General features: G+C 43.9%; 1 protein-coding gene across 9 annotated transcripts in view; it reads right to left on the bottom strand.

Moving 5' to 3' along the window:
* Positions 1-13,033, bottom strand: part of SGCD (sarcoglycan delta) — a 526,403-nt gene that overhangs the window by 144,783 nt on the left and 368,587 nt on the right. Inside the window, exon 1 of one of the 9 annotated variants that reach the window (XM_080554837.1) lies at positions 2,142-2,554. The exons of 7 other annotated variants lie outside the window; for them this stretch is intronic. The gene's annotated coding sequence lies outside the window, so the exon portion shown is untranslated. Of the gene's footprint in view, positions 1-2,141; positions 2,555-13,033 lie in introns of those variants that run through there. One more of the 9 variants, XM_080554839.1, reaches the window with a different exon arrangement.

Below are 13,033 nucleotides of genomic sequence, written 5' to 3'. Positions count from 1 at the left end.
GCCCAGGAGGAGCTGCCAAAGATAAGGAGGAAGCTGCCATCTCTCTCGATCAAATCCAGCCCAGGGCATTGCAAAGAGCCTCCCCTGCTCTGCCTGGACTCATCTGTGTCTCCAGCAGGGTCCTGTGAGAGCATGGAGTATACCAAACAGCCCATCTGGATGCTCAGTCATCCCAAATTCGGACACTGCACCTCTAAAGCCAGGCAGTGGAGCTGACACATATCCCAGCCTGTCCGTCTCTCTGGCTCTTCAAATGCCAGATGATCAGATTTGTGAGGTAGGATAATACATGATCAGAGGCAGGAACTTAATTTTTTCTTGTTTTTTTAAACTAAGCTTCTACCTAGCAGTGAAGAAGTTAACAGGCTGTCTGGGTGCCTGAATTAACAGCTGCTGAGATAAGCAATAAAGCTCCAAGTCTGCAGGGTAAGATGGCAGGCTGTGCAGGCTCAAACAGTCCAGATCATATGAGAACTTCATTTAACACAGCATTTTCACCACAGGTGTATTATCTGCAAAGCAAGCTTTGAGCCTCTTCATTTTCATCATATGTCTCCCTCTTCTGCAGCTCATCTCTGTCCTTCCTCTAATAACGTTTGCCGCCATCAGCCTCCAGGAAACTATCTACACACCAAACCAACAAAGCCCTCACTTGGTTCAAACCAACCCATTTCAGCTGACCAGCACTTTTAAAGGACCAAACAGGTGTGGTAGCAAGAAGATGCTCCCAAACCCCTTTCTTCATTCCCCTCCATCACACATATAATGTTTGCATTTGCCAGACGTTATTCCCCTTAAAGATCTAAATATACTGAATCTTGCTGCATCCAGATAGGGTTTGCTGCCTACCCGAACCTGCTGTCCTCCCTTGGAGTTACCCTAGGTACATGCTTCCCCAAAAGCTCTCACCCTGGCCCTCACTGGATCTGATGCACTTTTGTGGCCAACCTCACCTTGTCACTGAATGTCTTGGATCACCAGACTGAATGACTATATAAGTCCTGTACACGTAGTCCTGCTGGATGTGGGAAAAGCAAACTGTGGGTCTTCCCCCACGAACCCAGCCAGAAACACTTAGCGCTGTCCCCCTCTAAATTTTAATTTCCTTAATTCCTTGCTGAAATTAAAAAAAAAAAAAAAAAAAAAAAAAACAAACATGGAAAGAAGTTCTTTTTCAACACATTTAAATAACTTTGCTACAAAAATCCAAGGAGAGAGCACTGGGATAAGCAAGAAAGTTTCCAAAGCTGCGAGAGGCGGACTCCCCCTGACACCTCCACCAGCCCTGATGAACGCGCCGTGCCCGAGCTCCCGGCCCCAAGGCTGCCTTATAAGGTGGAGAGATCTCTGCAAGGCGAGGCAGGCTTCAGTGCTGCAACTAAAGGGATGGGAGCCCTGCCTAAGTCTGGCAGGCTCCTAAAGAGAGAGTGAGCTTTTTATCCTGTTTCTTAAGTTATTTGGGGAAAGAAACGCAGATCAAAAGAGAGGTTGCAGATAGAAGAGGCACTAAATTAATGTTTTTCCTTCTAGTCTGCAGTACGTGGTTTCTGACTGTGCTGTCTGTTGCAATTTGCTAGCGTTTTATAAAACACAGAAATAATAAGCGTAGAAATCACAAGGCAATGAATGTCACCCAACTAGTGCCTCTCTGCCCAGCCTGGCGGTACCAGCTGACAGGGATAGTCAGTAACTGCCCGATAACCCCCGGACAAACACGCCTTCAACCCATCAAACAACTGTAACACAATATACGTGTAAGTGCATTTAGCACGACTGAATAGCATTTTTCATTAAAATCTGCTAGTGACACATGGTACAGAGCCAACCTTTCAGTGGCTTCAGGTTATATGCAGACTTATTGCCCAAAATGCACAAGTTGGGAGTTATTCTGGCACAGCACTTGCACAGCCAGAGATGCAGCGCAAGAGTTGCTTTGCCTGCAGAATTACCACTGAAGCAAAGTTCGCCAGAAACCAACACCCAGCCTCGAACTCCTCCAATCCTTCAGCAAATGTGCCACAGCTACACATTCTCCACTTTCCCACTAAACAATGCTCTGAAAGCAGGAAGCCTCTTTGCAGAAGCACAGACGCGCAGCAAATCCGACCGGCCGCCCCGGGAAGGAACAATGCGGCTCTTACCTCTCTCTCGGTGGGAGATGAAAGCCTGGAGCCACGCTGGAGGCTCGGAGGAAGATGCAGCACTGCTTTCCGAGCCGCACGAGGCCTGGCCTGTGCTCATGAGCTGCCCCTGTCAGATTTTCCACCAGCAGAATTGCAGCCAAGTCCCTGCCCATGCCTGAAGAATTTCCTGAACAGCATTCCCGTTCTTTTTCTAACTGCTTTGAAACCACAGTGTCTGTACTTCAATAAGGCTTTGTCAGGCCAAGTTACAGCTACTGGTCTGGCTCCAGACAGCAATTGAAAACACATGTGTTTTGCATTAAAAGCCCCCTTCTCTGCACACACATTCATACACAGACACCCCTTTCTGCACTCAGCCCAGGAGTCTGCGTGGCTTGTGTTTGCAGCTATTCTGTTAAATTCTAGCCATTTCTGTCTAAAAGAATAAAAAGGTTATGCTGGTAGGGATTTTCTTTGGAAAGAAGGAAAAGGGGTCGGGAGGGATTCCCTTCCCACAGCTATCACCTCGCCCTGCCTCATCATGTTTTGCTGGTATCGGTGGTCATGGGTGCCAGGTTAACAGTCAGCTGAGCCAAACCCCAGTAAGCAAGGAAACACAGGAACTAAAATTTCAATTCACCACCACTCTCTTCTTACCTTTGCCTCTGCCTCTTCTAAAAATTGTGAAAAAAGAAAGCATATTTTTAGCATCTCTACACTCAGTTCAGCACATCAGGACTGTATCCTAATCTTGACACATAGTCCCATATCTGCTTATACTAAAAATAATACAACTATTTTTGAGTACTTTCATCCCTCTCTGCTTTCCAGCTGTCCTAACCCTTTAAAAATATTTTAAGCACCTTGCATCTTTTTTTTTCTCAAAGAGCATTAACATTGCTCTGGTGTTGGCTTAAGGAAAAGAAATAGAAGATATAGTGTTATACCTTTAATCAGAATGGGTCCCAGTTCTTAATATCTGTAATCATTTCCAGCCAGCACCATGGGTCGAGGCAGCGAACGCGAGCTCTGCAGCTCGAGATGCCCTGTGCCTGGCATGTGCCTGTGAAGCAGAGCCGGAGTAGATGTGGAAATGCACATGGATGTCCTCCTTATTCCACCACAGCTAAGTCCCACCAAAGATGAAGCACAGCAGCAGAGTTGTCAAGGTAACAATATAGAAAAGAGACAGTTTAAAGAGAGAGAGTTATATTTTTTCCCTCTTAATGTTCCTTTTCAAAACTGTGCACTCCACTTCTATCAGGTTATTCTGTTCTGTGATTTACAGAGGTGTGGAGTCTGGATGAAGTGTTTACAAGAGACAAATGCAGCTGGGGATTGAAAACAGAGAGCCTTGTGGATGGTCTGATCCAGGGCTCACTGAAGGCAGTAGAAAGCCTGTTGCCTTCCATGGACTGTGGATTAGGTCCACAGCCAGGACTCATTTACCCAGCAAGAAGGAGAGATCTGTACTGGGGGACGAGAGCTCACAACACACACACAGGATGCCCGTACGGCCGACCTGCCCTACTTCCATCCTTCCATCCTACTTCCATCCAACCTGTTTTAAGAGCTACTGTGGTAGCACCACGCATGTTTTTTGTCTGCAGCCTGTCCTGGCCCCAAAATGCCCATTTAACTCCTGCAAAGAGCCACACGTTGCTTGGCAATATTGCCAATGTGCCCTGGCAGAGTGCATGGCCAGATTTTGACAGCATGGATGAGCACCTGAACCACACCGCCTTCAGCAGGAAAATACATGGAACAAGATGCTGCTTTGCAGAAGACACGGCAGTATGAAACCACCTGATCCTTCTGCCTCAGTTTTCAAGACTATAAGCCAAGCAAAAGGCAGGCATGCAAGCCGACAAACACAACCAGTGGTGATAGCGTTTCAGATTTATTTGCACAGCTTGTGAGGAGTCAGTCTGTGCCAGAACAGAAACCACAGACTCTTGGATCACAAATCAGGAGAGCATCAATGCAGCTAAAAGAGAGTCTCCTAAACAGGCTACAATGGCAATGATAATATTCGTTGGCTTGGCAGGCAGTAACGGCTGAAACCACCAGCGCCAAAAGTCTTTGGAGTCTCTTAGTATAAATAAATTGAAGTAGAAAAATATGAGCTGCAGATTCACGTAATTAGATTTTCAGTTCTACAAGACAATCGGGCATCTGCAGAGCTGTTTGCAAGATGATAGCAGTCCTTGCCTTCTGCTTTAAATTTCCCCATGGCTTTTGTTCAGCATACCAGTTATGTATGGTGACAGGCAGGAACTTCAGTGGATCGAGGTACGTGTTTTACGTTAAGCACGTGCTTCGGTGCTTTGTGGTCCAGGGCTTCTTGCGGTAGCCTGGCTCCCAGCAGGACTAATAGTCAGATCAGTTACCGCATGGCAGTAGGGTACTCTGAAATTACTCACTTCTTTATACAAATATGGTAAATCAGTGGTTTTCAAATTTATCTCAGTGTGGATCCCTAAATATTTGCCAAAGGTGGTGCGTACCCTTTCAATAATTTCACAGAGAGAGATTTCCAGATACTCTACGCAAAACTCTATTTTTCTGTCATTTTTCACAGTTCCCTGGGGAACAGTCCACAGGCCTCCCATACATCTGTGGGCTGGAAACTACCGCTGGAGATAACTTAATCCCTTATTAAAAATGTAAATGATCTCTTCTGTTTATGTGCTTTACTTACTAACTTCAGAATATTTATACGAGCTAGCAGTGTGCTGCCAGGTAGAGATGTGGCGAGGTGACAGCATTAATATTGCATTTTTTCCATTGGCATAATTAGTAGGCCAAGTCTATAAATATTTACATTAAATCTGTCAAGCATCACATCAACCTCACTGATAACTTAAGGGTGTCTTACTGTAAACTGCATTAATGTCTAACTATTTTGTCATCAAGTAACACATAAAATGCTCCTTCAAGCTAAGCCACTTTGACTAGGTTGTTTTTCTCTCTCTCTCATTTGGGTATGGGGTTTAAAGATGCTTCAAGCATCAGAACTGTGGCTCAGGGACTGCTCTTTTCTCTATCACTGAGCTATTATTTGTATTACTGCCAGTGCTACCAGAAATATATGAACCTTGCAAGTGTAAAACTTAAGTTGATGTCGACATAACTATCTGCGTAACTGCTATTATTTGTCAGTTCTGGCAGGGTTATGAGGATTAAGGAAAAAAAAAAAAAAAAAAAAGCAGCTACTAGAGTTCTTCGGGAAGATAAAAACAAATTAACCCCCCAAAGCTCCAATATCTTTGCAGCTGGAGATTGCAATGTGTAGGAACTTCCACTTGGTGCAGGAGATCCCCTCTACCAGATCCATGAATTTCTATACCAGGAAATTCGTGAGCCCTGCAGCTTGCACAGTAACATTTACGCGTTTTGTTCCGCATGCCGCATGCTGTTGTTCTCTACCACACCTTTCTGCATCTTTTTCTTGGCAGTGGGAGCCACTGGGAGGTTACTCACAGCACCAAGTCCAAGTGCCACCGGAGTCGCAGCAGTTGGCACTCTGGAGTGTGCCCTGCAGCCACCCACTGCTGACACTTTGCTACGAACTCCCCTGCATTAACCCCCCCCGAGAGGGCTCCTCCAGGAATCACAGAACGTAACCTAACCTCCTTATCTAGCCACGCAGCATTAGTAACCTCACTATTCAGAAAAACCAAAACCAGACCCAAAGTGGACTGGAAACACACCAATCTGTAACACTGGCAAAAAGGACTCAGAAACAGGAAAGCTTCTTTTCCACCATTTATTTATACCTGACCTGCATTTTGCCTTCCAGCATTTTCTGGATGTAGCTGAAAATGATTTAATATTTACTGTTGACTTAGCAATATACATAACTGATTCTGTTTAACTGATAATATCTATTTGCATATGAATCAAAACTCACAGGATTTTCATGCTATGCAGATTTCTAGGGGCTTGCTAAAGCATTCCCAACACCTTCCTAAGAAAATCAGTGCAAAACAACCAAGCAGAAAGTAGCAGTATGTAAACGCAGGTGTGTGTGCACCTGGACTGGAGGAAGAATTCAAAATGAAAATTTTAATATCTGAATGTGATAATTAAGCAACTCCTTGTATGAGCTTTTTCTCCAAATGACTTCTTTAATCCATTCAATCTCTTGAAACATCACAACCAAATAAATATAAATGTTCACATGTTTTTAAACTCTAAATTGAAAGAAATTATCTGCCTAATTATTATTATTTTAAATCATACTCAGCCTTGGACTCCTGTAACAGATCTCTTGCGTATCCATGTGTACAGGGAGAATTCAAGACTCATTTGAGCTTCATTTCCTTAAATGCAGAATTAAGGTAGCTAATGGATTAGAAAGTTAACTCTTTTGGGCCAGGAACAGCAAGCTGCTGGAGGGAAGCTATGGGCATTCCTCACAGATTTGCCCAGCCCTGAGCATTTAGATGGGACAGAGGGCAACCTAGTGACAAAGGAGGGGGAAGAAGGGGACGCCAAAATTTGTTTAGCTAATGGCAGTAGTTTTAGGACAGGAGTGGTTTATCAGAGGGAGAAAATCCTTCTGGGTGTGCGTGCATTTGTGCAGGGAGGGAAGGTCTGATGTGAGGGTAGGGCGCTATTAGCAGGTAGTCCTATTTAAGGGCTGCAGCTACGACTGGATGAAGTGGATGAAGGCACACAGGTCATAAGGTAATTGCACACAGGGCCAAAATGGGTTTGCTAGACAAGTGAAAATGAAATGGAGAAAATGAAAAAGCACTCATGGTGTGTATGTGTTTGGAAGGAGCTTGTTACAACTTGTGCCTGGAGACCAACCAACTGCGTGCACCCAACAGCAAGCTAGGAGAGCCAGACCTGGAGTGTCTGCATCCTCACCCACGGCTCTAGTTTCTTCAGAGATAAATATGGCTACATTTTAGTAGGAAAATATCAATATGGGACTGGTTATGAGATGCAAAATCTTCCAATTCCCTGAAACTAAGGGAAAAGAAATAAGGAGGGGCACGGGGATGACACCTCTGTGGCCCTGCTCTCACGGGCAAGCATTCAAGAATTCTCTATCATGGAGATGGGAAATTTCAGTAATGGCAGAAGTGACCCTGAAAAGGAAACCTTGCTTCACATGACACTGAGTTATTTAGATGTATTCTAAATTTCGCCCCTTCTGTTGGAGTTTGCAAACAGAAGTATGACAGTAAAGGAAACAAAACAAAAAGTCCCAGTTTCATTTTACAGGTGAGATAGGGAATGGGAGACCAGGCCAGCAGTCAGTGCCACTTGCACTGGGCTAAAAACACAAGAGAAGTTCAGGTGCAGGGTTCAAAGAAGTGAAGGACTGAAGTCCTATGAGAGGCCAGACCCAGAGAGCTGCTGTTCAGGGTTTGGAGTTTAGACAAGGTGCCCCCAAATTTCTGCCACTGCTATAATACAAGGATCGAGGTGGCAAAAAGTCATCACCAAAGGCAGAAATCTTCCATGGCACAAGCTCAGGAGAGCTGAAGAACAGGGGGAGGGAGGATGGAAATTCAATTCAACTATCTACCGTGCCAGAATAACAGCAGGCTCACACATAATGTTGCAGGGGTTGATGTGTAACACCTGTACTGAGAGCAACCTACTCCTAATGGCTGTTTTCTCCTTAGGGTCTGGGACCTGCAAACTCCCTGAGCCCATTTGCAGACTGTAGCGCACCTCATCAGAAAACTCTGTGCCGTGCTCCTTTTTCCACAAAAGCAGCAGCAGTGTTTACCTGTTGGCCAAGGAGACGCAGCCAGGACCACATCCAGCCCACCCCCCGACCCTGACCAGTGCTTTGCAATTATTCTGATGATTTCAGCCATTTGCAGGCTCTTCTCAGAAATAATTTAAGGCCAGTAGAGCTAGTTAATAGGTAAAATGGAAAGTGTTCCTTTCCATTTCTCTGGCAACATTAATGTAATTATCCTGAATCATTCTCAAACTACGTGGGCTGTAATTTCAAGGCAATATTACTATTACAGAGCCCTGTTCTTCCAGCCAGCATGTGTCATACTCCCCATCCAGAAGTTATTTATCAATAATCAGAAAGGTCTTCATTTACAAACAATAGAACCTCTTCATGTTTAGCATGACAAGGAAGCAGAATGGATGTCACCGTGCAAAGGCGCACAACTTCCTTGGCTGCTCCCTTTCTTATGGGGTTGGCACAAGAAACACAACAAAGAAAACATAACCATGAAGATTAATTTCATACAGACATAAGAGCAAATATGCAGTTGACCAGACTAATAATTATTCTTTTATTACAGTCTTAATGGTACCCAAATTTATTACTCTTATCTGAGCAGCCTCACCCTTAGTTCTTTCGAAAATCAGGTTCGAGGCACACAGCTGCTCTCTATGCTGCAGCTAGATGTGTGCCCTAACAATGACAAATCTTCACCTTAGCCTGCTATCATCATTTTCGGGGGTGGGGAGAGTTTCAGTTTCTCTGCCAGGTCTGTTGTAATGGGGATTTTTGCAGTATGGATATGCCATGCTGCTTGCATTTAATGCAGAGAGCACTTGCTGGTCAAGCAGAGCTCTTCAGCAGTCTGCATATCACAGTCTTTTCCTTTCCACTCCTGCCTATTTTTATTTCATCCAGAAAGAAGCTCTGCTTGTTCTTACATTTAGACGTCCTATTATATCGCAAAGTTTAACACCACCTGATGCATCCAAATTTGGCTGTACGAAACAATTTTCATAGGCAGCCAGTCTTTTACAAAGCAATTAGCAGGACTCTTGCAGAACACCAGGAAGGCAGACTGTCGGTCTATAAACAGCCCTGGCCATGGCCACCTGCTTTAATGAGCTGTGCTATGACAGTCTGGATACCGAGACTCCTCCATGATTGTGTAAGCCCCCTGAGATGGGCAGCAGTGGCCTTCACACAAAATATCTGAGCCAAAGGAGAGCTCTTGCCCTCCTCTTCCCGTAACAGCGTTAGCTGCTCAGCAACAGGCTGAAGCCGGATGCACAACGTCCACACTAGAATATGAAGCAAGGAGACAGCAGTTCTAGTAATCAAAATTATGGACAATCTTTGGCCAAATTTTGCAAATTCTTTCTCTCTGCTCATATCCTGCAGGAGGTGATAAAATACATACTGTTCGTAGAGTAGCTCATGACAGTATGCAGACGCTTGGATGTAGCAGAGTGAAGAATTATTGTGCTTATATAAAAATAAATGCACACATGCACATACACTCACATATTTTGAGTTTCAACAGAGAATGAGGGGGCAGCTTTAGAAAGCAAATTAATAGGAACATTAAGCTAAACTGAGACTGTGTGGAATGTGAGAGACAGAGGGAAGAAAAAAAAGATGTAATGGTCTGAGAAATAAAAGCATGTTTATACATCACTAATCACACTGACCTTAAACCCTGCCAGAGAATTCAATATGGTAGAGGCATATCTGTGAGGACCATGAAAAGGACACTGTGCAAAAATTCCAGACTCAGAGTTGCCTACAGAAATCTAGCTGATGGCCTACCAATCTCAGCATCTCTGCTAAAGTAATTGGCAGGATGCCAGGAAAGGTTAAAAAAAAAAAAAAATTGTTTGGGAAATCCCTATGTCACTGTAGCTAATTACCCCTTAATTTCTGAGAGGATTCCTCATGCCTTTTCATACATGACTAGTTTCTGTAGCCTGGGCTAGGGGGTTTTCTTATGTGGCTCAACAGCATCCATAAGGGCTGAAAAGTCCAAGAAAGTTGATGAGACCATTTGCACTTGGGTCTGCTGTACTTTTCCAAATGTTTATCTAATTCAGCAGCTGGTAAGGCTTATCCCTCATTCCACTGTCAGCGAAGGCTGCTGCTCCTTCCAAATCTCTGTAAGCCAAAGGCTCACTGTAAGGATGAGTGTAAAAATGTGCGGCCCTGAAGAGTATGGAAGACAGAAGGAAGAGAGAAACAAATGTCCTGTCCTTTCCTCTGCAGAGCTCAGAGTCAAAAACAATTCTGTTCTTGGCACCATCTTTTCTCCTTTAACATTACAGTTATGGTCTTGGATTACCTGTTAGCACAGTGGCCCCTGGATCCTCCAACTATACTGCAGAAATCTTTACTGCGGAGCTGAAGGAAGGGAACAACTTTCACCTTGTAATGTTCACTTCTATATGGTAGACAAATGACTGGTTCGTTGTTTGATTCCTTCCTTAACCAGGTGAATGTACCCTACAGTTTGGCAGCCACAGAATCTTTTTTTCCTTAGTAGGACACAAGGGAAATCTTGTCTCATTCGTATATTTTGGAGTGAAATTTCGTCACTGCTGTGATTAATGTTAACATCATTTCTGCCCTAAATTCTCCATTCTTTCAGGCTAAAAATATCCTCCTGGATTTCCTGATGTTGTCTAATCAGAATCACAGAGGGAGTGAGGGCAAGGAGAGAAGAAGAGAGAGAGAGAGGCTTCGTATCTTACACCCAGCCATATTTTTTGAGCAAAGTAGCTGTCAGGAAGTTGAGAGTTGTTCCTTTTTAAAATCTGAATGACTTTATCTGCCCATTTTTTCTCCCCAAAATGAAGAGCAAAAGTTAATCTGGATGCTTCTCAAAAACTAGCATAGTTTTCAAGATATCAGTCACTCTGAGATATATTTACAATTATAGTTTATCTCTGTGAAGTCACTGACTGTTAATTAAAAGAGATTATTTGATTTTGTCTATTTTCCAAGTGCCCATGTGGCTTATTCTCATTGTTCAGAAATGTCCTCCCTTCCCTGTTTCTGTGGGTTAGAGATATACGCAAGCTAGAGTAAACTTTCCCTCCACTAAAGCAGGAAGTATGCAAAATGAAGAATTAAATCTCTTTCCCACATAAAGCCATTTCCAAAGGCAAAGATGATCTAATAAAAGGCTTAATGTTTTTGTAACTCCTTTCCTTACAAAAGATCAGCATAAGGAGAAATCAGTGCAGGCATTTGTTCTCTATTGTGTGTGAAAATGTATACATATATTTAAGTAGAATGGTATTAAGGAACAAAAAATGTATCGTTACAGTGGGTTAGATGTGAATTCTGCAGCAACAACTCCTATCTGACAGGGGCAGAGGTTAAGTGTTTCTCAACACTCTGCTCTAGGAAGTGAGCATCTGCCCCCTTGTATGAAATAGCAGCGCCCTGCATTCGCATCAACGCTGCTGAGCAAAGCTTCCCCCTTTCACCCCTTCAGCTATTTATCATCATCAGAGAAAATCTGAAGCAACTTAGCACCGTGTTGCAGAAGTCTCCATGCCTGCTGCCACACAGAGGTTAAACCAATCTCGCTGCAATGGAACAGCAAAGCCAGTGCATTTCTTTTAACCTAAATCATCCAGGTAGTTAGGCTTTAAAGGAGAGCAGGTGGGGGAACGAGCGTGTTTGCAGGGAGCATGGTCTGGAACAGTCCCTGAATTTTATGGGTTTATCATCCTGCCACATAAACTTTCTCCCAGTAGGGCCCCTTTTCACTTACCTGTTTTTATTATTCTACAGCTGGAATTCCATGGCAAATCTCTCAAAGGTTAACAGGCCTGTCCAGAAAGCACAAGAAACGGCCCTGCTACAGTCTATGAATTTTAATGCTCTACATTACAAGTGTGCTATTTTTATACCTGATAGCAGTCCACAATCAGTAGTATTTTGGTAACTGTGTAAGATATGACAGAGGCCAAGGAAAGGTGCAATAACAGTTGTAAGACAACCTGCCTGCAAATAATAATAGACGACCACCATAAAGACTACAAGCTTCAGAAACCAAGTAAATCTTTTGTTATAGCAGGTCTGCTCGTATTTCAGACGGTGACCCCCATGTGAAATTAGTCAGTCTTTCCTCAATGGGTTTCAGAAAGCCCCATTGCTGTCTTCCTATGAGAAATAACACCTTTATGCTGAAAGTTACAGGTTGTTGCAGGCAAAAGGACAGAAATACACCCACACACTTTCCTCATCTGCTGTACACTCAAGCTGTCTGTGTATTTTGCAGCAAGGAATGCTTGCAGGCACTGAGACATCTCTCAGACACATGCTTTTTAAACCAACATGTTTTAGAAGCTCTTACAAAAAAAAAAGGTGGTTACCAGAATGTGTGTTGCATCTTTTCATCCGCTGCAGTACAGTGAATAGCAAATGTTTAAGTGATACTTAAGCCTCATACATCTCGGTAAAGGGTATCTAAGCACCTTATGAAGAGATATTGTCACCAGGCTAAAATCAGCCCCCATCAGTTGGTGGTGATGTGGTGAACCCTGAACATGCTTAAACACTGGAGTAAGGGCATTTACTAAAGCAGCCTTGCTAAGGCTGAGTAATACTTGACTCTCACCTAGGAGCAGTTGACCACATCAGCCTGTGCAACATGAGCACAGCTCTGGTTGTCATCCATGGCTGTGCTGTGCTGCTGATGGTGTAAAGTGGAGCCTCCTAGGTCAGTGGAGGAATCCAGCAGGCTGCAGCCCCTGTGCAAGCAAAGCGCTTGTACACATGTTGTGTTTTAAGTCTCTTCTCTAACAGAGGCACACATGAGCATTTTGCATGACTCAAATTACTTACAACGCTATCCACAAACAACTGGAGTAACTCATGACTAAAGTTCTTCAGTGACTTCTTTAAACGAGGTCCAGAAACCAAACAGCCTTACAATTTCTCCACCTTTTTATCTACTTAGTAATCTAAGCCAGGTTGCCTGTTCGATCTCTTTCCAGCCTTCATGCTGTGAAACAGTAAGGGCCAAACTCCCGAACTCCCTAGCTGGAGGACAACTTTCTGCACAGGAGAGTCCAGGCACATAGGCTGGGACCATGCAGGGTCTGGCAGGTCTGCAACATGCTAACACCCCTACACCAAGGACCAGAGTGAGGTTAGCCCTACCTATCCTATTTGCATTCCTCTATGGAAATGA

Source organism: Anser brachyrhynchus, assembly GCF_964034855.1.
Source record: "Anser brachyrhynchus genome assembly, chromosome: 14".
NCBI lineage: Eukaryota > Metazoa > Chordata > Aves > Anseriformes > Anatidae > Anser > Anser brachyrhynchus.
The sequence above is the reverse complement of the archived record's forward strand: the minus strand, read 5'-3'. Positions and strand labels throughout refer to the sequence as shown.